Source organism: Ursus americanus, chromosome 25 (assembly GCF_024610735.1).
Source record: "Ursus americanus isolate L20-20 chromosome 25, mUrsAme1.1.p, whole genome shotgun sequence".
Classification (NCBI taxonomy): domain Eukaryota; kingdom Metazoa; phylum Chordata; class Mammalia; order Carnivora; family Ursidae; genus Ursus; species Ursus americanus.
In genome coordinates, this window is record NC_142151.1 from 4,302,749 (window position 1) to 4,330,487 (window position 27,739).

The 27,739-nt window shown below is 41.6% G+C and overlaps 1 long non-coding RNA gene across 2 annotated transcripts; it reads left to right on the plus strand.

Moving 5' to 3' along the window:
• Positions 1-2,328: 2,328 nt before the first annotated feature.
• LOC148107742 (uncharacterized) lies at positions 2,329-27,409 on the plus strand. Of its 2 annotated transcripts, XR_015721563.1 has the most exons (4): positions 2,329-2,455; positions 25,053-25,112; positions 26,143-26,273; positions 27,199-27,409. It is a non-coding gene; the product is annotated as an uncharacterized LOC148107742 (long non-coding RNA). The 2 variants fall into 2 exon arrangements; XR_015721564.1 differs by lacking the exon at positions 25,053-25,112.
• Positions 27,410-27,739: the final 330 nt, after the last annotated feature.

Genomic DNA, 27,739 nt, shown 5'->3' on the forward strand with positions numbered 1-27,739 from the left:
TTGAATATTATCAAATGCTTTTTCTGCATTAATTGAAATAATCATACGATTTTTATTGTTCATTTGGTTAATGTGATATATCATATTGATTGATTGATTAGTGGATGTTCGATCATCTTTGCATCCCTGGAATAAGTCCCATTTGATCATGGTGTTTGAACCTTTGAATTTATTGTTGAATCAGCTTACTAATATTTTGTTGAGGGCTTTTTCATTTATGTTGACCCATGATATTGACCCGTAATTCTCTTTTCCCTTCCCTTCCCTTCTCTTCCCTCCCTTCCCCTTCCTTCCTTCCTTTCTTCCTTCCTTCCTTCCTTCCTTCCTTCCTTCCTTCCTTCCTTCCTCTTTTCTTCTTTCTTTCTTTCTTTCTTTCTTTCTTTCTTTCTTTCTTTCTTTCTTTCTTTCCTTCTTTCTTTCTTTCTTTCCTTCTTTCTTTCCTGTGGTGTCCTTGTCTGGTTTTAGTATCAGCATAATGTTGCCCTCATAAAATGAGTTTGGAAGCATTCCCTCTCTTCAGTTTTTTGGAAGAGTTTAAAAAAAGGCTAGGTATTGAATCTTCTTCGAATGTTTTATAGAATTCATCAGGGAAGGTTTCTAGTCCTGGACTTCTGTTTGTTGGAAGTTTTTTGATTACCGATTTAATCTCCTCGACTAGTAATTGATCTATTCAGATTTTTTTACATCTTTATGATTCAGTCTTGGAAGATTTTATGTTTCTAGGAATTTATCTACTTCTTCTAGGTTGTCCAGTTTATTGGCATATAATTATTCATAGTAGTCTCTTGTGATTCCTTATATTTCTTTGTTATCAGTTGTAATTTCTCTTCTTTCTATCTGTTTCAGGGGAGCCTTACTGAAGACGTAGGTTGCTGAAATATCTCTTAAGTAATCTTCCAGATTTTTAGGACAAACTTCTAACTTTGTTGAGATTGGCTTTTTGTATTGCTTGGGAAAAATGTGGCCTGAGCTGCCTTTTTCCAGACAGATGGGGTAAACTTCATCAAAGCAGGAGACTGAGCAGATTCTGGAATGTGAGAGGACTTTCCAGGCTTGGTGGCATTAAGTGGGATGAACAGACTGGCAGGTGCCTGCAATTAATCTTCCTATTCCTCAGTAAAATGCAGATGACCCAATGAGATACACAGATCTCTAAATACCCTTGGGCTAATCCAATGCTGGCCAACACTCATAGTGAAGGCATCCCAAGAACCAATTTCACCCTCTGCTAGGAATAATTACTTCCTCTTTCTTCCAGCAGACCTCTCACTTATCCCTCTCCTCACCAACTTTTCTTGCAAGACTCAAAGTTGCTCTTTGGAATCTTGGGAGCGGACCTTGACACCTCTGATTCACAGCCATCTAATCCTGTGGAATTTGACTAACATCTCTCTTATTGCCAGCTGTCATCCATTCATCTCTCCTTTGGCTTTGTGCCTTCTTTCAGCTTAGCTGCAAAGTGGGAGAGTAGAGCGGAAGGTAGTGCTTATATGCATGGAGTTCTCACTATGTACTAAGCATTGTATTGGGTACTTCACATTATCTCATTAAACCTCACAGTAATGCTAGAAGATGATAGATAGATAGATAGATAGATAGATAGATAGATAGATAGATAGACAGAGATAATAGATAGATAGAGACAGATGGATCTTGTAAACCAGTAAGCACTATCTGAAGTTTAAAGTAATACCAAATAGCAGACTCCTGGTGCAAAGCTCTAGAATATAGCATTGTGAGGCTGGGTGCCCACTGAGCATGATAACGTGCCTAGGAGATCACTATAGGATAATACATATCTAACCCACGGATTCTGCTTTTCAGACGGATCCTCAAGAATCATTCTGACCCAGGCAAGACTTATTCTGCCTATGTGACTTTAATCAGGGCTAGTTCTGAAAAAGACTCCAAATTAACGGCTATCAGCAGTTTAAGTGCCTATCACGAGCCCTAAAATATACATATGGGAAAAGATAAAAAAAAATGTGTGTCTCTCTCTCAGAGAATTTATATAGTCTAGTTAGTAAGATAAGGTTTACATACAATACACTTTTATGACATTTATTGTTCTTTCTCCTGTTATAAAAGCAACTCGAGTTCACTGTAAAAAATATAAAAATTAAATAGAAGAAAATAAAAGTCATCCCAAATCCCACTACCCAAATTAACCATAGTTAAAATTCCAAATTATAAATCCCACACACGTCCCCCTCCCTGGCCCTCCACAAACAGGCACACTACATCTACTCTCACCTCACACTTAGTCATAGGAGGAGGTCCTTGTGCAAGTGGGTCATAAACTCTCCCATTTCCTCCTTCCCTTCTAGAGATGTCTGCCTGGGAATGTGATTTGGCTTAAAGTACAGAGAGAGTTTTTCTTTTAAAGCTACTTTAGCTTCTCAGTGTATCCATCAATCAACTGACAGCCCCGTCAAGGCTCCCGTTTCCTGTGCAGGTAGGGCCTCTAAGGCTTCTATTTACCATTTAAGGTGAGGGGGAAAGGAAGTGACTGACAGCTCAGCACCAACAACAGAAAGCTATTCCCGTTTGGGCAGAGAAGGTCTGTAAATACTATGTCGCGTATGGGGAAATGGTTTTCTTCCACAAAGTAGCTACAAACTATATTTGAGAGTTAATACTAAGGTATGCATGCATGCATGTGTATGAGACAGAGAGAGAGAGACAGAGATTCTGGATGACTAAGAAGAAACCCTCATTCTGTATCTCTCAATGGCGGTGAGATCTTAAAAGAGTCTCACAGCCCACTTTGGACTCATCTGCTGAAGGGAAGGCCCCCTGTGGTGGTAATCTAGGCTAGAGGTCCTAAAGTAGGAACCCCATACAGTGTTGGCTTATACAGTGTTTAAAATTTAAATTAGTAGCCTTCACCAGCCCAGCCCAATCCCCCACCCCCCTGAAACCCTAAAAAAAAAAAAAAAAAAAAAAAGTCTAAATTTTCCTGAAAATATACACAATGAAATAAGCAGTAATATTCTTTTTAGTTATTTGAAAATGATTAAGTCTCAAATCCTCACCAAAAATGCTATTTATAAAGTATTCCACGTTTCTTCCTTGTCAAGGTAGAATTTATCAAATAAGTTTACCCACCACTTACGAAATGACTTAGCTTTTCTAACTTGCTTGTTTAACTTTTTAGTGATTTAGTATACATAATTATATTGCCACTGTGAATAAGCATAAAATTAAATGAGATGTTATCCCTTAGTCCGTGTGTTCTATTTCAGTATTTGTGACAATAAATCCATGTTTGAGAATCAAAAAAAAAATTTAATTAGTATTCAGTGTGAAACCACCAGGAGATATCACATAAAATGTAGGTTTTCCAGCTTTTGTTGAAAGAAAGAGAAGTAAATAAATAAAAATAGATCTAGCAATCCTGGGCTCTTTTTCTTTTTTCTTCTTAATTAAGGAGATTAGCCCTTCTGGATATCATATTTTTTCCCCCAGCTTGTTGTCTTTTTAATTTGGGTTTATTTTTTCTTTAAAGATTTTATTTATTTATTTATTTGTTTATTTATTTATTTATTTATTTATTTATTTTTAAGATTTTATTTATTTATTTGACAGAGATAGAGACAGCCAGCGAGAGAGGGAACACAAGCAGGGGGAGTGGGAGAGGAAGAAGCAGGCTCCCAGCGGAGGAGCCTGACATGGGGCTCGATCCCAGAACGCTGGGATCACGCCCTGAGCCGAAGGCAGACGCTTAAGAACTGCGCCACCCAGGTGCCCCTATTTATTTATTTGACAGAGAGAGAGCACAAGCAGGTGGAGCGGCGGGCAGAAGGAGAGGGAGAAGCAGGCTCCACCAAGCAGAGAGCCCTACGTGGGGCTCAATCCTAGGACACTGGGATCACGACCTGAGCCAAAGGCAGATGCTTAACTGACTGAGCCACCCAGGTGCTCCTTGGGGTGTTTTTTAATTGTTGTTGTACGTTTTTATTTCTGTGCAGAAATTTTAAATGGTTATGTAGTCAAACTTACCGATCATTTCTTTAATGACTTCTGAATTTCGTATCTTGACGAGAAAGATTTTAGTCCCCTGTATTAATTTGCTAGGGCTGTCATAACAAAGTACCACAAACTGTGTGGCTTAAACAACAGAAGTTTATTTCCTCTCTGGTCTGGACGCCAGAAATCTAAGATCAAGGGGTCGGGAGGGTTGGTTTCTTCTGACGCCTCTCTCCTTGGCTTGTAGATGGCGGCCCGCTCCCTGTGTCTTCACATGGTCTTTCTTGTCTCTGTGTCCTAACCTCCTTTTCTTCTTTTTTTTTTTTTTTTTTTAAAGATTTTATTTATTTATTTGACAGAGATAGAGACAGCCAGCGAGAGAGGGAACACAAGCAGGGGGAATGGGAGAGGAAGAAGCAGGCTCTTAGAGGAGGAGCCTGATGTGGGGCTCGATCCCAGAACGCCGGGATCACGCCCTGAGCCGAAGGCAGGCGCTTAACCGCTGTGCCACCCAGGCGCCCCTAACCTCCTTTTCTTCTATGAACACCAGTCAGATTGGGTTAGGACCCACCGCAATGACCTTATTTTAACTTAATTACCTTTTTAAAGACCCTACTCCCCAAAATAGAATCTGATTTTATTTTATTTTCCAAATAGTAAGCTAAATGTCCCAACTCTATTTATTAATCATCTTTTCCCCTCAAATCTTGAAATTCTTCTTTTATCTTACAGTCAATTTGCATGTATACTTGGGTCTAATTCTGGATACTATTTTATACCACCAATCTGTCTATTCCTGTACCAGTACCAAACTTTTCATTACAGTAATTTTTTAATATATTTTAATTTGCTAGGGCGAATTTTACCCTGTTATTTTTCTCTTTCAGAATTTTCATCACTATTTTTGCATATTTGCTTTCAGCATTTACTTTTTAGCATTGCTCTGCCTTGTTAAAAAAAAAATCTGACAGCATTTTTATTGTGACAGGGTCAAATATGTAGATGAATTTAGGAAAGACCTTACATGTTATATTATTGAGACTTTACGTGTCTATATTATTTCTTAGCGTTGTGTATTTTTGTACTGCTTACATTTTTAACCATGTGCATGTATTTTTTTATAACCAGAAAAAAGTTCATTTCCATTCTAAAAAAAAATTAAAAGACTACAACAGGGGTAAACAATGATTAGCAGAGATAAATTTATCTAGAGAAGCCATTTTGGAGCTCCTTAAGTCCTTAACCCCACAATTACATCTTCCTTTCTGTTTATGGACGTCTTGCTTTCTCACGGTTGGAACAGAATAGATTCAGCAACACATTTTAACATAGTCGGCTTGTTGTACTAACGAGAAATGTTAGCTCTCATTTCTTCAAATTCAAAAGATATGCTACTCTCTCAAAGGTTGTCTAGGCTGACAGAGGCTGACTGTAAACTCGGCAGGCTTCCCTAACATTCCCCAGCCAAGGCCGTCATTGACTAAACTGAAAAGGCTCAGGTTTTTAGTGACAAAGGGGCAGCTTCAGGTCCTGCTCCGGCCTCAGCAGCAACCAGCTGCTTTTCTCCGGGGAGCTCAAGTGTCTTCCCCGCCCCTCCTGAAGTCACGCCAGCCCAAGGAGGGAACGGAAGCGAGCAATCAGGCACCTTAAGTGGGTTGTCATCCTTTTTAATGTAGTGAGAAAGTGATCGGGTGGTACACTTCTTTTTAAGAGATCGTTCTAGCGTTGTTTCTTGGGTTCCAGGTTCAGTGAAGGCCTACTAGTTCTATTTTCTTTCTTGCCCCATTTCCTTCCATTCATTCATTCACTAGTTTCAGCACATAGGGGAGAGTAATCGTTCTAAAATTAAGTCAGAACCGTGTCCCTCGTCTGCCCATAGCCCTCCACTGACTTTGCACCTCACCGGGACTAAAAACCGAAGTCCTTACAATGGCCTACTTCGGGCTCTCCCGGATCTATCCACTGATTGCCAACATCTGTGACCTCATCGCCACATTTTCTCCTTATCATTCACTCTTCTCCAGCCACATTGGCCTCCTTGCTGTCCCCTTAACGCTGGAACTCTCTTACCTCAGCCGGCTACCTGGGCCGCTCCCTCACCTCCAGTGCTGTATGCAAATGTTACCATATGGGTGAGGCATTGTCTGGTCACCCTACCTAAAACTGTAAGCCCTATCCTTCCAGCCCCTCTCCTGGCTCGATTTTCTTTCCTAGAGCTTACCACTATCTAACAATATAAAATCAGTTTCTTATTTACTATCTATCTCCCTTACTAGAACATAAGCTCCGCGAGGACGGAATTGTGTGCCTGTTGGTTTTGTTGTATCCCCAGAGCCTAGAACAATGCCTGCTATGAAGGCATTCATAAACACTCACTGAATGAGTGAACACATTAGTAATCACCCTAGGTTGGGATCAGAGCCTTCATCCATCTTCCAGCTGCCTTTCCCCAAAGCCATAGAGGTTTTGGTGTCTCTGGTTCTGTCTCATAGAGGAAGAGTTCACCTTTCACGGAGCCATTATATTAAGATGTGGGGATTCCCAGAGGCACCACTCCCCTTAGAACTTTTTTCAGGGAAATTGCTTTATTTACAGAGTAAATAATTAAGATCTCTTAAAAAAAGAAAGATAACCAACAGAATCTAAGTTTGCCTACATTCAAACCTTTCTTTGGTTAATGGGAAAGAATCTCTTCTAGCCGTGATGTATTTATTTATCATGCATTTATTGTCATTTGATACACAGCACTACTGAAATCAATTTGCTTCTTAGTTCCCTCAATGAGGGTGTGGGGGAGGGTGCCCAGATATTCATATATTCGACAAATATTTATTGAGTGTCAGCTAGAGCCAGAATCAGTACAGTGCTGGAGATAATTCTTTCCTTCATAAAATTTACAGTCTAATAGGGGAGATAGACAATAAACTGATTAATAAATATATAATCACGAACTGAAGAAAGCGCGCTGTGGGTAACAAGCAGAATGCTGTGATCAATGATAACTGAGGATCAATGATCCTCAGATACAGGTCTGAGGAGTCACTATTTGAGCGGCAGTTTGAGGGTAAGGAGCCAGCCATAGACGGAGACAGAAATCTGGTGTGTTCTCGGAACGGAAAGGACGCTGAGGTGGCTGAAGCAAAATGAACAAAAAGAGAAAAGACCCGGGCATGCTGAAGATGTTGAAAAAATATGGCTAGGTCATGCTGAGGAGCTTAGGTTTTGTTCCAAGTGCCCTGTGAAGCCACTGAGGAGTGGTGATTAAGCAGGTGATGACCTAACCCAGCTTACTCTAAAAAGATCACTCTTGGGGCACCTGGGTGGCTCAGTTGTTAAACGTCTGCCTTCGGCTCAGGTCATGATCCCGGGGTCTGGGCTCAAGCCCCACATCCGGCTCCCTGCTTATCAGGAAGCCTGCTTGTCCCTCTCCCACTCCCCCTGCTTGTGTTCCCTCTCTCGCTGTCTTTCTCTCTGTCAAATAAATAAATAAAATCTTTAAAAAAATAACAAAATTACATTAAAATGTAAGATATCTCACTAGTATTGATTACATGTTGATATATTTGCATATGTTTGGTTAATCATCAAAATTAATTTCACCTGCTTTTTTTTAGTTTAATGTGGCTACTAGAAAATTTAAAACTACGTAGGTGGTGACTTTATATTTCTATGAGACAGTGCTGCTCTGGCTATTTATGAAAAACAGGTTGGAGGGGAGAGCAACAGAAGAAGCGAGACAACCAGGGATGAGGCTATCGTTGGAAATTAGAACTGATGGGCTAGTTGGGTGGGTTATTATCGTGGGAAATGGGGAGAAGCAAATACATCTGCAATATGGTTTCTGGTGGGGGTTTCTATAAAATTTCGTGATGAATCGAGGATGATTTCCCTATTTCTGAATTGAGCAACAGCTTACATATTGGTGCTAAATACTGAGATGAGTAAAACTAGGGAAGGACTGGCTTTGGGTTGGTAAAGGCGTGTCAAGCCCAGTTTTGAACACACTAAGTTTGAGTTACCTGTGAGCCATTCCAGTGGAGATGTCAAGCTGACAGATAGTGATCAGGGACTGGCACTCAAAGGAGAGTGACTAAAGGGACTAAAGAGAAAATTCTGAGTTCTCAGCACATACATGGTATGTAGGGTGAGGAAGATAGTGTCGACAGAGAAGAGAAGAGGGCCCAAGGACTGAGCCCTGAGCGGGTTAGTTAGCTCATGTGCCATAGTGACTGTTGGGGTGTGAGTAGGAGACAAGGGGCCTGCAAAGGAGAACAAAAGGAACAGAGACCTAAGATCAGCACAAGGAAGTGATGGTGTCATTGAACCAAGAGAGGAGCTTGAAGAAAGAGTTCCCAGCTATGGCAAATGCTGCTGAGAGTTCAGAGAGATGAGCACTGAGCAGTACTCACAGGTTTCAGACACAAGGAAGCCATATACTAGGAACGAGCACGACAAAAGCCATTCATCCATGGCAGGTGGGAAAGGAAGAAAGGTAGTAAATGGAAGGTGAGGTAGCAGTATGTGAAGACTTCAGTCTTTAAAGAAGTTTGGCTCTGAAGAGAGCAGAGACAAGGAAGTCACCCAGAGAGAGAGGAGGAATCAAAGGGGAGACAGGAGTGTGGGCATGATAATAGATGGAGTGAGTTTAATGACGAAGGACAAGAAAGGCATAAGCAGAGGAGCAAAGTCCTTGAGAGCTGAGAGGAGCTGAGAACTGGGATAGGGGTGCAGTGAAAGAAAGATTTACCCTGGGGCTAATGGAGCTGAAGCTTCAGGGCTCCTTACTCACATGGGTAACTTTCGAGACCTAGTTTGCATTTGTATGTTTGTATTTTTTTCTTAAAAAGGGCTTCAGAACCACCGCCACCCCAAAAAAAACCTGGATTTGCTCTTGCAAGGAAGAGTTTTTCTGAAAATAAATTTGAAACAGATAAAACAGAGCCAACAGACTTTGATAGGAGGATAGATGGTCCAGTGTTTCCCAAACTTGAGTGATGACAGTAAAGTAAAACAGTGAAACAAAGTCTCAAGACACCAAAAAATGTATCAGAGGAACCCCAGGAATTTGTGTTCCCGTTTGAGAATCAGTGATCTGCTTGAGACATTCACACACCTGATCTGGAAATAGGAATCTGAGATCTGTGGCTGGCTTCACCTGTGCCATGTGTGGGGCTGATCTATACGGTCACATTGGGCCACATGCTTAGAAAGACCCTGTGCTTGGGGTAATGCTCTGCTGTCACCATCTTGAAATTCCTCATAATATTTGAAAAAGGAGTCCCGTATTTTCCTTTTATATTGGGCCCTGCAAATTATGTAATTGGTTCTGGCCAAAGGTTGATATTTGACTTTTTCTAAAAATTGAGATATAATCCACATACCATAAGTACTTGATTTATTTGTGCCTTGATTTCCTCATCTTCAAGTAACCATAATAATTCTCACCTCTTAGGTAGGTGGTATGGCAATGAATGCAAAGTTCTGTGACTTCCTCCAGTGAGGTGACTCTTTCCATCAGGTGAACTGTCATACTTGTTCTGCATTCCACTATGAACTGTGCTTTGGTTTCTTGGAGCTGCGCCTGAGACTTTCTATCCTTACCCCATACCGATAGGATTTTTTTCTTCCATTTCACATCAACGACATTTTCCAAATGAGATTTGAATACATTGATCATGGCATCCTCTTTCTGAAGCTCTCTCTGCTTGGTGGGGTTTGGGTCTATCAGTGATTGTCCTCTGTGGAAGTTGTAAGCAGATACAAATGCAAGACTTGGTTGGGCAAAGTCAGTGCTTTTATCCCTGTCTTATGAGGGTGCTCAAGATAGCAGATGAGCAATGTTAGTGAGAAAAGGGAAAAAGAGAGGATGGTCTGTTTCTGACATTTGCTGGGCCCAAGGCACAAATACAGACAAGGAAACAAACTATAGATTTAATATTTAAAATTTATAATTTATGGTAACAAACTTAAAAATTGTATATCCTTCGACCTTGACAAATATATTTGCAGAATGTTGGCTTTGTTTAAATAGAAAATTTGGACTCCTTGGAGTTCTTGCTGGAACACAACAGTGTGAGGTGAGCCAGCCTCCAGTCCTCCCCATGTTTTCTTCCTATTTCTGGCTCAGAAAGTTTTAGGGGTTGATGGAGCAGTAGCTACAGAGGGACTGGAGGCAGAGGGCATAGAGAACTTCCCAATCTCACCCTTGAGCTGAGCTGGGCATGTGAGGTTTTATTATCATTATAGGGATTCATTTCTCAGAACTGGAAAAGATGCAGGAATGCTGGGGTCAACTGAGGAAAGAGCTCAGGTTGTGTGTCCGAGCCAATGTCCTGCACACCATTAAGTTTAACCTCACCTGCCACTTGAGATCCTCTCCCACGAATGGCTGTCCAGCAGTACCAGGCCTCTTTCCATTGGGCTTGACAAGATCAAATCAAAGGTGCAAGCAGAGATAGAAAGGCATGGCAAGAAGTTTTAAAGAATGGGTCCTTAGACACTGTATTTTCTCATCATCCTACTGCCAATATCGGCATATGTTCCTTTACAAGCACAGGATCAGGTACTTGCTATCTGAACAGCAGGTGCAGGTTGGTGCACCAAGAATTTCTAGAGGACATGGTGGTGGGGAGAAGTGGTGGACACTATCATGATAGCCGGATATCTAGACTCCGAGAGTATCTCCAGCATTTCCATCCAGAGAGGAAAATAGGCTCCTTTGTCACGAGTAGGATGATAAATTGATTTATCCAGGCTCCTGGTAGCTGCCTTGCTTTCTAGTATTTATGTCAAAGAAATAGTGAGAAGCAAAGGGAGCTGCCAGGGACATGGTACTGCCAGGTAGAAAGAGTTTTTCTGAAAATAAATTTGAAACAGATAAAACAGAGCCAACAGACTCAGGAAGACAGTGAGCATGAGCAAACAATGTGATGACCACGGACCCAGCCTTGCCCAAAGCCTAGGAACTAACATTCACAGCCTATAAATTCTTCCTCCTTTACCCTTTTTTCTTTCTTTCTTTCTTTCTTTCTTCCTTCCTTCCTTCCTTCCTTCCTTTCTTTCTTTCTTTCTTTCTTTCTTTCTTTCTTTCTTTCTTTCTTCCTTCTTTCTTTTTCTCTTTCTTTCTTTTGCATGAGTTACTTTAAGTTAGTTTTCTGTCATTCACAACTGAAAGAGTCCTGACTAACCCCTGGAGTAAGGCCCTATATTCATGAATGGAGAGTTGAGATGAGTTGATTAGTACAGGGAAAATACTTCCAAATTACTGCCTGTCCATAAGTATGGTTTAAATTGGATACATTCCTTTGAATAAGAACTGATAAACATCCTTTGCGAATCTGTATAAGCACTTGACCAGAAAGACTGGGTAAGCCATTCTTTGTAACCCCACTCCTTACACACAGCAACAGTTGCCTGAATTTTTCTAGAGTGCGTAGCAAAGAAAGCAAAAAAAGCCATATATGTCTATAAATATCCACCAACCAGCTGACATTAAGACTGTGTTTGCTACTGACTCCCATGATAAAGGCCATATTGTCTTAATTACATGATCACACATGAATACTTGAGGTCCTACCAAGTGTAGAGCGTTAGGATCAATATGGCGGCAGATGCAGGGAAGTAGAAAACATTGGTCCTTCCTTCAAGGACTTTATAAAGTTATTTGGGAGAGAAAACCTATGTAGAAAGTTAAAAAACCTACATAGAAAGTTAAAAAACTATGAATGTTTGGAAAAGAGTTTGGGAGTTTGTCAGTTCCTCAAAAAGTTAAATATGGAGTTACCATTTGATTCAACAATTCAATTTCTAGGTATTAACCCAAGGGGAAAGAAAATTGTACATGAATGCTCACCATAGTACTATTCATAATAGCCAGAGGTGGAAATAACCCAAATGTCCATCAACGGAGGAATAGATAAATGTGGTATATCCATAAACTGGAATATTATTCAGCCATAAAAAGGAATAAAATATTATGGTACAAAAAGAAATGTAGATTTGGTCTTTGCTTCTCGTTCCTGGCACAGAGCTCTTAATACCCTTGGAATTTCCTATGTGATGAAGTGATAGGAGAGTCTTCTGTTATTCATAACAAGCCCCCTTCAACCGTACACGAGTTCATACTAATGGGGTGACTCTTCGTGGGCCCCTAGATAGCTTCATGATGGGAGCTGGTTGCAAGCAAGATCAGCCATGATTAGAGCTGGAAGTTTCAGTCCCACTCCCAACATCCAGGGAAGAGAGAGAGACAGAAGCTTGAGTTCAATCACCAATTGCTAATGGTTTAATCAATTAGTAATGAAACATCCATAAAAACCCCCTAACCAGTGGGGTTCAGAGGACTTCCAACTTAGTGAACACATCAAAGTGCTGGGAAGGTGGCATGTCTTGAGAGGGCATGAAAATTCTGTACCTCCTCTCTCCATACTTTTCCCATGCATCTCTACCATTTGGCTGTTCCTGAGTTGTGTCCTTTATAATAAACTGGTGACAATAAGTAAAGTGCTTTTGTGAGTTGGAGTTATTCTAGTGAATTGTCAAACCTAAGATGTGGGTTCATGGAAAACCCTGAATTTGTAGTTGGCTGGGCAGAAATATGGATAGCCTGGGCACCCCATTAACAGCTGGTGTCTGAAGTGAGGTTTAGTCCCACAAGACTTAGCCCTTAACCTTGGAAGCTCTGATGCTAAATCCAGGAGTTAGAGTCAGGATTGAGCTGAATTGTAGGACACGCAGCTGGTAGCAAGGAATTGGTCCATGTCAAGAAGAAAGAACCTTAGAAGCACTGACACATGCTACAACGTGGATGAACCTTGAAAACATTATAGTAAGTAAAAGAATCCAGACAGAAAAGGCCACATAGTCTATGATTCCATTAATATTAAATGTCAAGAATAGAGCAGTTATAGAACAGAAAGCAGATTCATGGCTGGCAGGGACTTGAAGGAAAGGGAGAACTGGAAGTGGCTGTTAATGAATATGGGCTTCCGTTTGGAGTGATAAAAATGTTTGGGAATTAGATATCGGTGATGATGGCATAACTTGGTGGATGTACTGAAAACCACTGAATTGTACACTTCAAAAATAATCAAATAAATAAACTTTTGTTTAAAAGAGCAAGGGGAAGGAGTGTGACACGGTTATACGTGAGAAGTTATCACAAGCTCTCCCTGCATAGAGCAATGCATTATGAAGGAGGCACTATAATGACACACAGGACAAATTATAGCTTCCAGTCAACGGACAGTGACTTCAAAATAGCTGATTCCATAACGGCTATTTTCAGGCTATTGTCTTAGCTTAGCCTAATACAGAAACCAAGTGTTTCTATCTTAATCACATAGCCAAATCTTTGCTGACTGCCAACAGCTACTTTCCTCTTAGACCTTTTAAACTGATTGTAAGAAATCATTTGTTATTTTCAGCTAAAAATAGATACAAGAGATATCAAAAGACTAAGGTTGCTATATTAGCCCGTGTTCTTCCTGGAAAGCAAGGACTGAGACCAAGCCTCAAGTAAAAAGTATTTGGGGACAGTAATCCCATAGAGGTAGGGAGAGTAAAACAGAAAAGAAGAGAAAACCAATACAAAGGTGTAATCTCAAAACGCTTGTTACAGGAAACTGCATCTCCGTCTCTTTAGGGCATTTTGAGGATCCACGTGGAATGGCCTCAGAATTACCCACCTTAGATCAGGAAGGATCGGTTCTTGATCACATCGGTCAAGGTCTGCTTTGTGGGGCACAAACTCCCCTGCACGTCTAGGTTGTGTATGCGTGAGTGCTGGGTGGATTTTGTAGGAATTCCCTCACCTCAGAGTTCTGGGGCAGAACATAAGAATTATGCCAGAGAGAAGTTGGTTGCTTCTCCATGGGACTTACACCATTGGCTCTCCTGGTTTTCAGGCCTTTCGATTTCGACTGGAACTATACCACCCACTTTCCTGGGTCCCCATCCTGCGGACAGTAGATCATAAGACTTCTCAGCCTCCATAATCATGTACTCCCTTTGATGACACTGTACTGGAGGACATCAAATGCGTGTAACATCATGCCTAACATGGCTCCTTAACTTGAAGTGAAGAGAGTAACAATAAGCTATCCAGCTACCGAGAGATCATAGGAACCTCTTTCTTGGTCTCTTAGATTACTCCCTCTAGGGATAGCTGGTTACCATATTGTGAGGACATTCATGCAGCCCTATGGGGTAGAGAAGACCTTATGGAGAAGAGCTGATGCTTCCTGAGAACACCCAGCATCAATCTGTTAGCTATGGATAAGGCGCAGTCTAGGAAGTGGGCCCTCACTGAACACTGAAAATGCTGGCACCATAATCTTGAACTTTCCAGCGTCCAAAACTGTGAAAAATAAGTTTCTGCTGTTTATAAGCTAAAAAAGAAAAAAAAATTGGGGCTAGAGTAAAAAGTAATAATAATTTAAAAAATATTATAACACCTCAAATTTACACAATGTTAATGTCAAATATATTGCTGTAAAAAATTCATGCAAAATTTTAAAAATATGATAAACAATGAAGGCTAGGAGAGCAATAGAAGAATCACTTCAGGCTGCTGACATAAGGATTATAACAGAGGTGAAACTTGGATTTGTAACAGTAATATAGTTCCATATCATAGTTATCTGGTTTTGTTACCATGTCTACTTAAATATAATCTATTTTACTTATATATTGCTTACAATTTAAGTAGTTCTCGCTTTCCTTACCATGCAGGGAGTCTAAAACCATGTAAAAATTAAAGAAATAAGATGGGGGAAGGACAGTCTTTTCAACAAATGGTCCTGGAAAAACTAAATATACACAAAGCAAAAGAATGAAGTTGGACCTTTATCTTACACCATATATAAAAACTAAAAGAGTGGATCAAACACCTACATGTAAGTGCTAGCACTATAAAGTGCTTCGGAAAAAACTTAAAAGGAACTTTCATGACATTGGAGTTAGCAATGATTTCTTGCATTTGACACCAAAAGCATAGGCAGCAAAAGAAACAGCAAATAAATTGGACTTCATCCAAATTAAAACATGTATGCATCAAAGCACACAATCAAGAGAGTGAAAGGACAGCCCACAGAATGGAAGAAAATATTTCCAAATCATTTATCTAAAAGGGATCTGTATCCAGAATATACAAAGAACTCCTACAATTCAACGACAACAAAAAGACACTACCCAATACAAAAATGGGCAAAAGACTTGAACAGATATTACTCCAAGACGGATACCTAGACGGCCAGTAAGCACATGAAAAAATGATCGATATCACTAGTCATTAGAAAAATACAAACCAGGGGCGCCTGGGTGGCACAGCGGTTGAGCGTCTGCCTTCGGCTCAGGGCGTGATCCTGGCGTTATGGGATCGAGCCCCACATCAGGCTCCTCCGCTATGAGCCTGCTTCTTCCTCTCCCACTCCCCCTGCTTGTGTTCCCTCTCTCGCTGGCTGTCTCTATCTCTGTCAAATAAATAAATAAAATCTTTAAAAAAAAAAAGAAAAATAAAAAGAAAAATACAAACCATATTGAGATGCCACTTGACACCCACTAGGAAAGCTATTATTCAAAAACACCAAAACAGCTGAGAAGAGCAAAAGTTGGTAAGGATGTAGAGACATTGGAACCATTGTACTTTGCTGATGTGAATGTAAAATAGTGCGGCCACTCTGAAAAATAGTTTGAAACAAAACAAAACACAGTTTGGCGGTTCCTCAAAAGCTAAACATAGAATTACCGTAGGATCCAGCAATTCCACTTCTGGGTATACACCCAAAGAATTGAAAGCAACAACTCAAATAGATAGTTCACATCCATGTTATAGCAGCATTATTCACAAGAGCCAAAAGATAGAAAGAACCATGTGCTGAAAAGATGAATGGGCAAACAAAATATGATATACCGATGATGAAATATCATTCAGCCTTATAAAGAAAGGAAGTCAGTACAAAAATAATGAAGCTTAAAGACGTACTACGTGAGCTAGGCCAGGCATAAAAGGACAGATATTGTATGAATCCACTTTTATGACGTACATACAATAGGCAAATTCATGGAGACGGAAAATAGATCAGAGGTTACCAAGGTCTGAGGAGGGAGGTATGTGGAGTCATTGTTTAACAGGTACAGAGATTTTGTGTGGGGTCACAAAAACATTTTGGAAATAGATACTGGTAATAGTTATACAACACTGTAACTATAATTAGTGTCACTGAATCGCACACTTCAAAATGCTTAAAATGATGAATTTTATGTTACATGTCCTTTGCCATAATAAAAAAGTACAGGAAGGAAGTGAGGGGGAAAAGAAGAAGGAAGGAAGGAAGGAAGGAAGGAAGGAAGGAAGGAAGGAAGGAAGGAAGGAAGGAAGGGGGGGAGGGAAGGAAGGAAGGAAAAGGGGGAGGGATGGAGGAAGGAAATATCGCAAAAAGTTCTTCAAAGGGACCCCTTTGGTAACATCCAGGGCAAATCTGTACCATCTTAAATTAATAAAACAATTTTCAGGGGTGTCTGCGAAAGACAAGCGGGTGAATTTTTGAGCAGGACCGGTAATTCTCACCTGTGTGTCAAGCAGGGTATCTGCAGCTGCTGTGCCTGGTCATGACAAGGCTCTGAGATAGCTTCAGGCTGGGCAGCTGGCTAGGGTTACTCTGAAATCGAACCCCTACAAGGTGTAGCTTTCCTTTCCACCTATTTGTTTGGCTCCGATTTCCTTGCCATGAGCCAAGGCCAAGACCAAGGCCAGATAACCACCTGGCACCCAAGGATTCAAGGGAGACTTTGAGGCACGATCACAGCGCCTGTGCAGCTTCTGCCACGGGCTCCCAGAATCCTCCGTCTGGTACCCTATCTGTCCCGCACTGCCATCTTTGCTTTTAAAATGTTGGTCTTTGAATCCTAGGCATTTTTCTGCGGAGTTGCTGAATGGGGCTCAAGAACTGTTTTTCTGGTTCTTCCTGTTTAGCACCTGCTGTTATGATTGTCCTCTGAGATTCACAACAAAAGGTTTTTCCTGGCAGTGTCCTTCTGCTGTGGTGTACAAGCAGCTCCAGCTGGTTTGGAGCCATGAACTCCGGCACTCTCTCCACTCTCCTCCTTATTCTGCTTTCAGATCTTCCATGTGGGACCCAAGAAGTGCCCGTCCCAGCACTCACCCTGTGTCAAAGCTTGCGGCTGACACTCCTGCATTTGGCACTATTCCCCCTGAGAACTTCCTGCTTGTTCTTTTCCATGATTCTACAAGGCTCTGTCTTTCTTTGCTTGTATCCTGTGGGGAAAGATTTGCCTCTCTCCTTCAAAGGCTTACACTGTGCAGGATCTCAGATCTATGACCATTTTCAGAGAACTGTGTCCACAGGAAAAGTTTGAGCAATGTTCTCTTCAGTGCTCCCCTGCCAGAAATTAATTTTGACATCTTACCACATAAAAGTTTTCTTTAACTGACATAAAATTTACCGTAAAAATTATCATCTTAGGGGTGTCTGGGTCGCTCAGCCAGGTAAGCGTCCAACTCTTGGTTTCAGCTCAGGTCATGATCTCAGAGTTGTGAGATCGAGCCCCAAAGCCACTGGGCACTCAGCGCAGTCTGCTTAAGATTCTCTCCCTGGGCGCCTGGGTGGCTCAGTCAGTTAAGTGTCTGCCTTCGGCAGCACAGGTCATGATCCTGGGGTCCTGGGACGCGTCCTGCATCAGGCTCCCTGCTCGGTAAGGAGTCTGGTTTTCCCTCTGCCCTCCCCCCTGCTCACGATACCTCTCTCTCTCTCTCGCTCTCGCTCTCGCTCTTGCTCTCACTCTCTGTCTCTCAAATAAATAAATAAAATCTCTAAGAAAAATAAGATTCTTCCTCTCCCACTGCCCCTCCCCCTCCTCTCTCTCAAATAAATAAATGTTTTAAAAACATTCCCATCTTAGCCGTTTTTTAGGGTACAGTTGAGTAGCGTTGAGTACATTCACATTGTTGTGCAATCTCCAAAACTCATTTCATTTTGTAAAACTGAAACTCTACCCATTAAACAGCAACTCCCCTTGTGTCCTCCCCACCCCCAGCGCCTGGCAGCCACTGGTCTACTTTCAGTCTTTGTGAATCTGACTAGCCTCATGTAAGTGGAATCACACAATATTTGTCTTTTTGTCATTGGTTTTTTTTGCTTAGCATAATATTTTCAAGGTTCATCCTTTTTCTAGCATGTGTCAGAATTTCCTTCCTTTCTAAGGCTGAATAGTATTTCATTGTATGCATATATTTCATTTTGTTTATCTATTCATCCACCGATTTTGGCTCTTGTGAATAATGCTGCTATGAACATGGGGGTATAAGCGCCTCTTTGAGACTCTGTTTTCACTTCTTTTGGATGTATACCCAGAAGGAGGATTGCTGGATCATATGGTAATTCCATTTTTAATTTTTTGAGGAATTACCATATTGTTACATAAAAGCTTTAGAGGATAACAAAATCACTCAGAAATGAATGGAAGAAACTGGCTAAAGCGATGCAAGATGAGGGGCGTCTGGGTGGCTCACTCAGTTAAGTGTCTGACTCTTGATTTCAGCTCAGGTCATGATCTCAGGGTGGTGGGATTGAGCCCCATGTCAGACTCCACTCTGGGCGTGGAGCCTGCTTGAGATTCTCCCTCTCCCTCTGCCCTCCCCTTGCCACTTGCGTGCACATGTGCTCTCTCTCAAAAACAAAAGTGTTGCAAGATGATAAGTCTGGAATCTTTAAAATTTATCATCAATATTTTCTTCGTTCTTAGATTTTCCATACCTCTGTCTCTTTCCTTTCATTTTAGTCTATAGAGTGAAGATTATACTCTTTTTTGTGTGCCTGAGGCCTATGGTAACCATTTCAGTTTATTAGAGAGTGTCCTTGGGATCAACAACTGAGGAAGAAAGGGGAAGGAAGCAAAATTGAGTAGAAGGAGGAGCTGAGCTGCCATGCAGGCCTGATGACAGCCTCATCCCAAACCACAGGGAAGTGTAGGACTAAGATGGCTTATCAATAATCCCATGTTTGGCCAAAACAGCAGTCTCTATACTCTTCGTGGTCATTGGACATGGGCTGCCCTGGGAAGAACATGACCTTGAGCTAGGCTCTCTGCATTTGAGATAAGCTCCGAAACCTGCAGCCGTCTGCCACCTTTCCAATAGCTGGGGCCATAAGGCCATCCTTGAAGGGGGGGTCTGGGCGGCATACCACTGTACCCATCACCGTAGTTTTTGTGAAAGCCTATTGAGGGAAGCTTCAGAAGCACCGAAGATCATGGGCGTCAGGCACCAGTGAGAATGTGGCAGTGCAGTGCTAAGTGAAGTACGTCATTCACCGTAAGAGTGTCCGAGTGTGGTGGTTAAGAGCATGGACTCTACAGCTGGAATACCTGGTTTGTGGGCCTATACTCCCCAGAGGTGTGAACCTGGTCAGGTTATTTGACCTCCCTGTGCTTCAGTTCCCTCCTGGGACCGAGGGTCCTAAGAGAAGGTATGATAATAATTAGGTATTATAGGTATTATAAGTATTAAATGAGTTAATGTGTATAAAGTGCCTAGGATAATGTCATGCCCAGAACAAGCACTCTATGTATAACTATTATTAAAGATAATATGCAAAGGTTTATAAAAGTTAGAGTGAAGACAGGGGTTTTAGAACCAATAGAAACAGTGGGAAAGGAGGTTGAGAGAGTCAGAGAGCTGGTAAAAAGAGTAACAAAATGAGCAAGGATGTACCAGAAGATGAGAAATGAGATACACAGAGAAGATAATAAAAATGGGAAAAATGTCTAATTGAATATTAAAATCAAAGGGCAACAAATTAAACAATTTGAAATCATGATCGGGGAGTTGGTTCTCTGAATACTCAGAATATTTAAAGGGTCTTACTTTCAGCAAAAGGGCTTCTGATTCCGTCTTTCCAATCATCCCACCATACTTTACCTTCCTCCTATTCACTTTTCAAGTCCCAACCCCCTCCTGACCAATTAGGAGGAACGGTCATTGTAGGAATATTTCAAATGCAGACATAGTACACTCTTAATAGAATGTGAATGCTGCCATGAAGCAGGTGAAGCAAAGATGAGACAAGATCGACACAAGAAAGATGAAAGTGGTGGCTAAAGGCAAAGCAAACGTACTGTCAGAGAAAATGGAAGTTGAACCCAGGAGCATAGGGCCACCTGGCTGGCTCAGTCAGTGGAGCACGCAGCTTATGATCTCGGGGCTGTGAGTTCGAGCCCCATGTTGGCTGTAGAGATTATTTAAAAATAAAATCTTAAAATAAAAGACAAACCCACGAGCATAATGTTAAGGAAACAAGCACTCCAGTCCCTTTCACACTGGGCCATCAAGCAACCCAGAGGAAAAGCTGTACCTAATAGGAGCATAATAGAACGGTCAATAGCGCCCAGAATCTGTCTTGATTCTGTGACAGACTGAAGACTGACGGTGTATATAAAAATCACACATTTTTCAAGGTAGAACATAAAAAAAAGAGTATGTTGTATACTTAACTGATAACGATCTTTAACTGTTCTGACTCAGTGACAGTCCTGTCACTGTCTCATCCATGTGGCTGGACCTCTGCTCCCCACATATTTCAGTCCTGCTCTGCTTATGCACAGGACTGTGGGATTACATGGAGCTAACCCCACCCAAACCTCTGAGAAGAGAGTTCTCTTTGTTAAGTATGGTCTGAGTTTAAGGCCAATTATTTGCATTTTTTGTGTTGTATTGAATACTGGATTTCTCTCCTGATTGCCCAGCATAACAGCACATTTTTGAAAAGTGGCTAAGCTCCTGAGAAAACTCAGAACCAAAAGACGGGAGCAGGAACTGATCCCCAAGTTCAGAGCTCCATCTTCAGCTGCTCTGCCAACAATGGAAGTATTATTCTCATCCCTCCATCAGCAGAATCCATTGTTCTCTGGTTACAACAGGAGTGAGATAAATAGCAGCTGTGAGGCCCCTGCCCTTCCTCCTCCAGGCCTGGGTACTGAATGTGAGAAGCCTGGCATTAGTACAGAGGGTTCTGACAGTTCTCAAAAGACAGAGTTGATGAAGATGTGGGCATAAGATTCACTCTTTAAACACCATATATTGTCTGCAAGGAGACAGTAGGAGAAGGCTGAGATGTTACAATAACTTTATCACTAATATTTTCCTATATGTTCCATATGAAATAACTAGAGAAACAACATAGTTTTGCCTGTAATTCATATACATATATTTGCATTTGCCAAGTCTTACCTAGTCTTTGAGCCAATTTTCAAGTTTTTCTCCTTTTTTTCTTGTCTTGATTTTTATGCTTCCTTCCTGCACCTTACCCCCTCAGATTCCTTACAATATATACTCAAGCCTCGTTTTTCATGGTAGTTATGTTTTATGAAGCCATTGTGAAGGCTGAATTAGTGAATAATGAGCCACTGCTCCTAGGGGAAACACAGGGTTTGGTTCCTCCAAGTTTCTAGTCACAACATTTGCACTAACTGATCATTCATGTGTGCTTCTGTTTAAAGACAGCTTATCTAATCTATATTATTGATTCATTAACATCGAGCTTACAGCCAAGAGCCACTATAACTCATGCCTAAAAAAAGCTTATCTAACAGTTTTTTTCTCTGTAAGGAAAGTCATATCCTTCTTGTGCTTAAGGACACTAGACAGCACTCCAGTACTATACTTGGAGGCCTTTTAAAACAGCAAAATCACCAACAAAGAGTACAGAACGGTAAAAAACAGGGCACTGAATGGACCTTGAATAGGACGTTTATTTATAGAATGAGAGCTGGAACGAGCAGGCAGAACGTCGTATTGATGGCCTCAGCCGGGAACATCACGTGCTTAGGGCAGCTCACGTTTTTCACAGCTCTACATATGTGTACATATGAACTCAAAAGCATCGCTAGAGGGGAGCCTGGCTGGCTCTGACAGTAGAGCATGCAACTCTTGAGCTCAAGGTTGTGGGTTTGAGCCCCACGTTGGGTGGGGAGATTACTTGAAAGTAAAATCTTTCTTTCTTTCTTTCTTTCTTTCTTTCTTTCTTTCTTTCTTTCTTTCTTTCTTTCTTTCCTTCTTTCTTTTTCTTTCTTTCTTTCTTTCTTTCTTTCTTTCTTTCTTTCTTTCTTTCTTTCTTTCTTTCTTTCCTTCTTTCCTTCTTTCCTTCTTTCTTTCTTTCTTTCTTTCTTTCTTTCTTTCTTTCTTTCTTTCTTCTTTCCTTTTCTTTCTTTCTTTTTTTAAGATTTCCTTAAGAGACAGAATGAGCAGTGGGGAGAGGCAGAGGGAGAGGGAAAAAGAAACTCAAGCAGACTCTGCACCGAGTGTGGAACCCCACGCAGGGCTTGATCTCACAACCCTGAAATCAGACCAGAGCCGAACCAAAAGTCGAACACTTAACCAACTACACCACCCAGGTGCCCCAAGATAAAATCTTTTTTAAAAGCAAGCAAACATTGATAGAGTGGTGCCTGGCTGGCTCAGTCAGTAGAGCATGCAACTCTTGATCTCAAGGTTGTAAGTTCAAGCCCCATGTTGGGTGTGGAGCCTACTTTAAAAAAAAAAAAAAAAGCATCACTAGATTGGTTTTGGGCTTACAAATAAATTTCAGCAGATAGACAAATTTGTAAGGACACAGTCCTGTAACTGTACACATTAGTGAATGAGAATGTTTTGTTGGTGAAATTTTGTCATGGATACAGATATCAAGAAAACATGGTTCTATAAGCTTTCAGACCATGGAGAATTCTATTCTAAGTTCACTTTGGGATGTGTCAGCCTTCCTATAGAAGAATGACACCGGCACATGCCTTAACTCCTCTGTCATTAAAACATATACTGGGAGATGCTTTTCCACTATTGGACATTTATTAGCTCTAAGCCAGTGATTCTTAAGTGCTGCCCTGGGTGGACTGGCGGCAGCAGCTTCCCCTGGGAATTGGTTAGAAATGAAAACTCTTGGGCCCCACTCCAGATCTGCAGAATCGGAATCTCGGGGGGGGGGGGGGCATCTAGCAATCAGGGTTTTAAAAGGCCCTCCAGGAAACTCATCTGCACCCTCAGGTTTGAGACCGATGCTCAAAGTCTTGCAATTTATCTGGTCCCTTCCTACTTCCCCACCCCCCGTGGGCCAATGGCTCATTGTCCTTTGGTGTAGAAAGAGCCAGGGCTTAATAGAAGACGTGGGGTCAAATACCACTTCTGCCTTTTATTGTGGGGAAACCTGAAGTTACTTAAATACTCTGCCCTCCAGTTTCCTCATCTGTAAAAATGTGGAGATTAAAAGAAACAGTAGTAGATGAGAAAGTGCTTAACACACAAAAGGCCCTCAGTAAACGTCAGCATTCTTTTATTTCACTCCCTTTATTATTCATTCCTGAATAAGACAAGAAGGGTGAAGAAAAAAACAAACCCCAGAGACAGTTTTCTTTATTTAGAATAGAGCTTGGAGTTTTATCTCAGAGAAAACAATGGTCATTTCACCATGCTTGGTCTGCCATCTCCCCGCCCTCCCCCCTCCACCCCCCCCACCCCCCCCCCCCCAGCTTTCTTCTGTCTCTTTCTTACTTAAGGAGAGCTGGTCCTCTGGTCTCAGTGTAGCTACAGGGGGGGAAACACACTAAAGTCCTTCAAAGGGAACCCGGACTATTTCACTGAGTTCCTCTACCTTGATATACAGTTAAAAAGTAAGTCCTCTGGACTCATTCCATCCTTCTATTTTGCTTCTATCTTCTACTTCCACCCAGAGACTTTTTGTTCGGCTCTTCCTTTAGCCTAAGACACAGAGGCTTCCGTTCAGTTGGCTTGCTAGGATCCCTTAAAGACCATCTTTGAAAAATGGGTGAGTACGGGCTACTACCAACGACCCGTCCGACCCCCCCCAGAAACAGCTGAGGGACCACTCATGGTTCAACCTGCCAGCCCTTCATCTTGAGTCATGCAGTCATTAAAATCAAAACAGAGCCCAGCTAATTGTTGTGTTTGGAGATTGTAATTCTGCATATTAGAAGAATTTTTTTCTTTGAAATTGCCTGTTTTGTTTCCTCCCTAGAATTGTAGTTCATCTTCTTTGGCTGCCGGCAGTGACGTTATCTTCCTGTCGTTAAGGTCTACTGGAGGCATCTTGTAGACCTGCTATTGTTGCCGATGCAGAAAAGAGATTGTCCCAATCTTGATTCCTTTCCCTTGAGCAATTGGTAATGTTCAGTGGGTTCCTCAACACTTATGATGAGGAAGAGAGGGCACCAGTCCTGGAATTTTCATGGGAAAAACCAAGGAGAATTTAATGGTGAAAACCAATTGCTCTGTTTTACATCAGGGAAATTCCTTAATATGGGTTTCAAGACACCTCCTCAGCCTTCCTCACTCCAACCCACCTTAACTTTTTTAATACTCAACTCAGATTTTGTTTCAGCTAGACAAACCTGATTGCCATTTCCTTCCCTGTGCAATTTTCTTTTTTGAAAAACAGAGCTGGAAGAAGCTGAGATCCAGAAAAAAGAAATTATTTCTCCAGATCATATTTGGTCCAGTGCTCTTTCTCCAGCATTATACTTCCCATTCCTACTCCACAGCCCTTGTCTTAGGCCTTCCTTGTTAGCCTAAACCTTGCTTTTTCCTTTCTGCCAAAACCTGTGTTTAAACTTTTCAACTCTTTCTGGAAATTTATCTTCTCTAAAAAATTAGACCTTTCTGGTCTTCATCTGGCTTTAATCACCCCATTTGCTCCAAGACTTTTTTCTCCTCCAGGTATAGAATTATAGACTGTAGGACCATAGAAATTTCTGACTTAGAGGGCCATCCCAATTTTTATAGATAAGGACCCAAACTAGCTAAGTCAGTAATCTGAGATTACTAAACTAGTTAAAGAACAAAGCCAAGACTTTGAGTCCTTAGTTCAAAAGTCTTCTTTACTACATAATATCTATTTGTGCTTCTTTTCTCTATCCATATTCTTATGTCTTTTCATGAGGTTCATGCTTCTAATTTCTTTTGTCACCATTACTATCATTATAATCGTAATCATCATCATTCAGCAGGTCCCCAGAACCTCTTGCACAGTGCTCCTTAACTCTTTTTCCTTGTATCCCAGATGATTACAGCTCTATCACCCTGTGAGCGTCCATCACCCTCAAGCCTCAAGGAAACCAGGGTTGGTACAATGAAAGAAACATTGCTACTGATGCAGGAAATCCACTTGTTTATTGGAAACACCAAGTACCAAAATAGAACTAGCTGAACTGGAAGAGCAGCAAAGATGGGGACCACAGGAAACATCATTTCATGGAAGCTGACCCAAGTCTTGTCTGTTAGAATTCACAGGATCCAATACCAACTAGTGTGCAGATGCTGAATTTCAGAAGAGCCCCTTATACCTTGGCAGCAACGAATACACTGGACACACTGGACAGCAATGAATTCCTGACTCAAGCTGAGCTGACCCGATTCTCTTATGGCAATTTTTTTAAGATTTTATTTATTTATTTGAGGGAGAGAGAGAGAAAAGAGATCACAGAGGGAGAGGGAAAAGCAGACTCACTGCTGAGTGGCAAGCCCGACGCAGGGCTCAATCCCAGGACCCTGGGATCATGACCTGAGCTGAAGGCAGATGCTTAATCAACTGAGCCACCTGGGCATCCTTTTATGGCAATTTAGAATTAAGACCTAGAATCACTGGTACTGGTCCTTTAGGAGCCAGGATTGTGAAGTGTTGTAAGGTGAGAGCCCAGATGGTCATGTCTGATGATGCTCTGAAAGAGAGAGGATAAAGCGGAATCTCAGAGAAGCAGAGATGAGACCCTCAAAGAAACAGACAGCAATCTTGGGTTCTGATCCACACTCCTGGTTCCACTTCTTTGTGGTCTCTAAGAAACCCAGTAAATCCACTAAACCCCCTCTGCTTATACTTCTTCCTCTTTTTCCCCTTGGCTTGAACCAGCTGAGTGGGTTTCTTTTGCAACAAAGAAGTCTGAACTAAAGGCTTCTTCATAGCGGCACCTGCACAGAGTTGGGAGACCTGCCAGGCACCTGCAGAGTTGGGAGGTCAGGGAGACGGTTGCCAAGGATTTGAAGGCATTGTTTCCTTCTCTGTAGGAGGCAGTGCTTGTCAGTGTGTGATTTTCTGTGATTCAGATCTTACAATCATAGATATTTTCCTTGACCCCACTCCCACCCCCATCCAGGTAAACACAGCGACCGTTGCCATCCTTCAGCATTCCCAGAACTTCATTTCCTCCCATGCACTTCCTTCTGAAGAACCTCCAGGACACTTTTGTTTGGGTGGAGACAGAAACAAGCTCAAAGCCCTGTTACAGTGAGTCCAACTGGTCTTTGGCTCTTTGCCTCTGATGTCTCTGTTGGGAGGTAGAAGGGGGTATTACAGAGATTCTCCAACTTCAGTCAGCAGAACACTACCTTTATGATTTCTGACACTTCCACATACCACCTATAATTTCCTTAATATTTAAAAAAATATCCTTTTTAAACTTCTTTGCTTAGGTTCACCTACAATATTCATTAAGGATACCATGGGTTTGTTATGCATATTATATTTTTCTAATATACATTAAAATGCAAAACTATTGCAATAAAGAATATCTTTTAGTACCGAAGATCGTCCCACGTGCACCACTTTAGGCGACGCGAGCGGAGCATGGCCTCTGGAGTCGGACAGGCCTGCTTCAGATCTTAGTTCTGCCGCTTAATACCTCTGTGACCTTGGACAAGTCACTTAATCTTTCTAAACTTCAATTTTGTCATAATGAACGTGTCTTCATCAGGATTTTGGTATGGATTAAATGGGATAAGTTTAAATATAGTTGGTTTCAACTGCATAGCACATTACCTAGCACGTGGTAAGTTCTCAGTAGACGTTAATCTTCTCACCATTGCCGTACCCTCTACGTCTTGACTTTGTCTGCCCCTCTTTATTTCTCCCTTCTTCTCTTCTCCATATACGTCTGAAACAGGCACGAGCATGAAATGAGTTTGCTTACTGAAGTGGATGGAATTTCTGTAGATCCCTTCAAGACCAGGAAGGAAATCTAAGTGTGAGGCGTCTGCCAGGTTCAGATTTGTTGTATCTAATGACCTGACTTATTATCCTATTGTGCTGATGTGGCTGAGATAATAGCATTGTTTCTATAGAACCTAGTTTCCAGGGTGTTCAAAGCCCTCACGGACCTTATCTAACTTTTCCCTGTTAAATGTGGACAAGCGTTGTCTTCCTCAATTTTCAGGTGGAGGAATCAAGACCCCAACAGGCGTGGCCTGGTCACTCAGCAACACTGACAGACCACACGGCCGAGTCCGGGACTCCTGATTCAGAGGCGGAGAGATCGCCTTAATGCAGCATTCCCATCTGACGTGGAAGGGGGGGCGCAGAAAGCGTTCTGCTCTCAAATAAGATTTGTACGATGAACCCAGTGTTGAACAAATAAACAGCTTTCTTTTCTGCAGGACTTGTCAACCTTTCAGGCCCTCATATGCATTATTATTCTCCAGCAGAGATGCAGAGAATACTTACTTATCCAGATCGACCACCGTGTACACCTACTTAGCAAGTCTTAAGATCGCTCTCTTCAGAGGGCTAGTTTGGAAACAGGGCCTTTGTTGATCTATTGGCATGAATTCTACTCCACTAAAATTCCTTTCCGTTACAAAACCAAGCTGCTCTTGGAATGCTGAAACATAACCGTTTCTGAAATTATTCTGCCCCCACATCACCCTTGTCCCACCCTGGAGACTGAGATTTCATTCCTGTATCACAAGCCATTACAT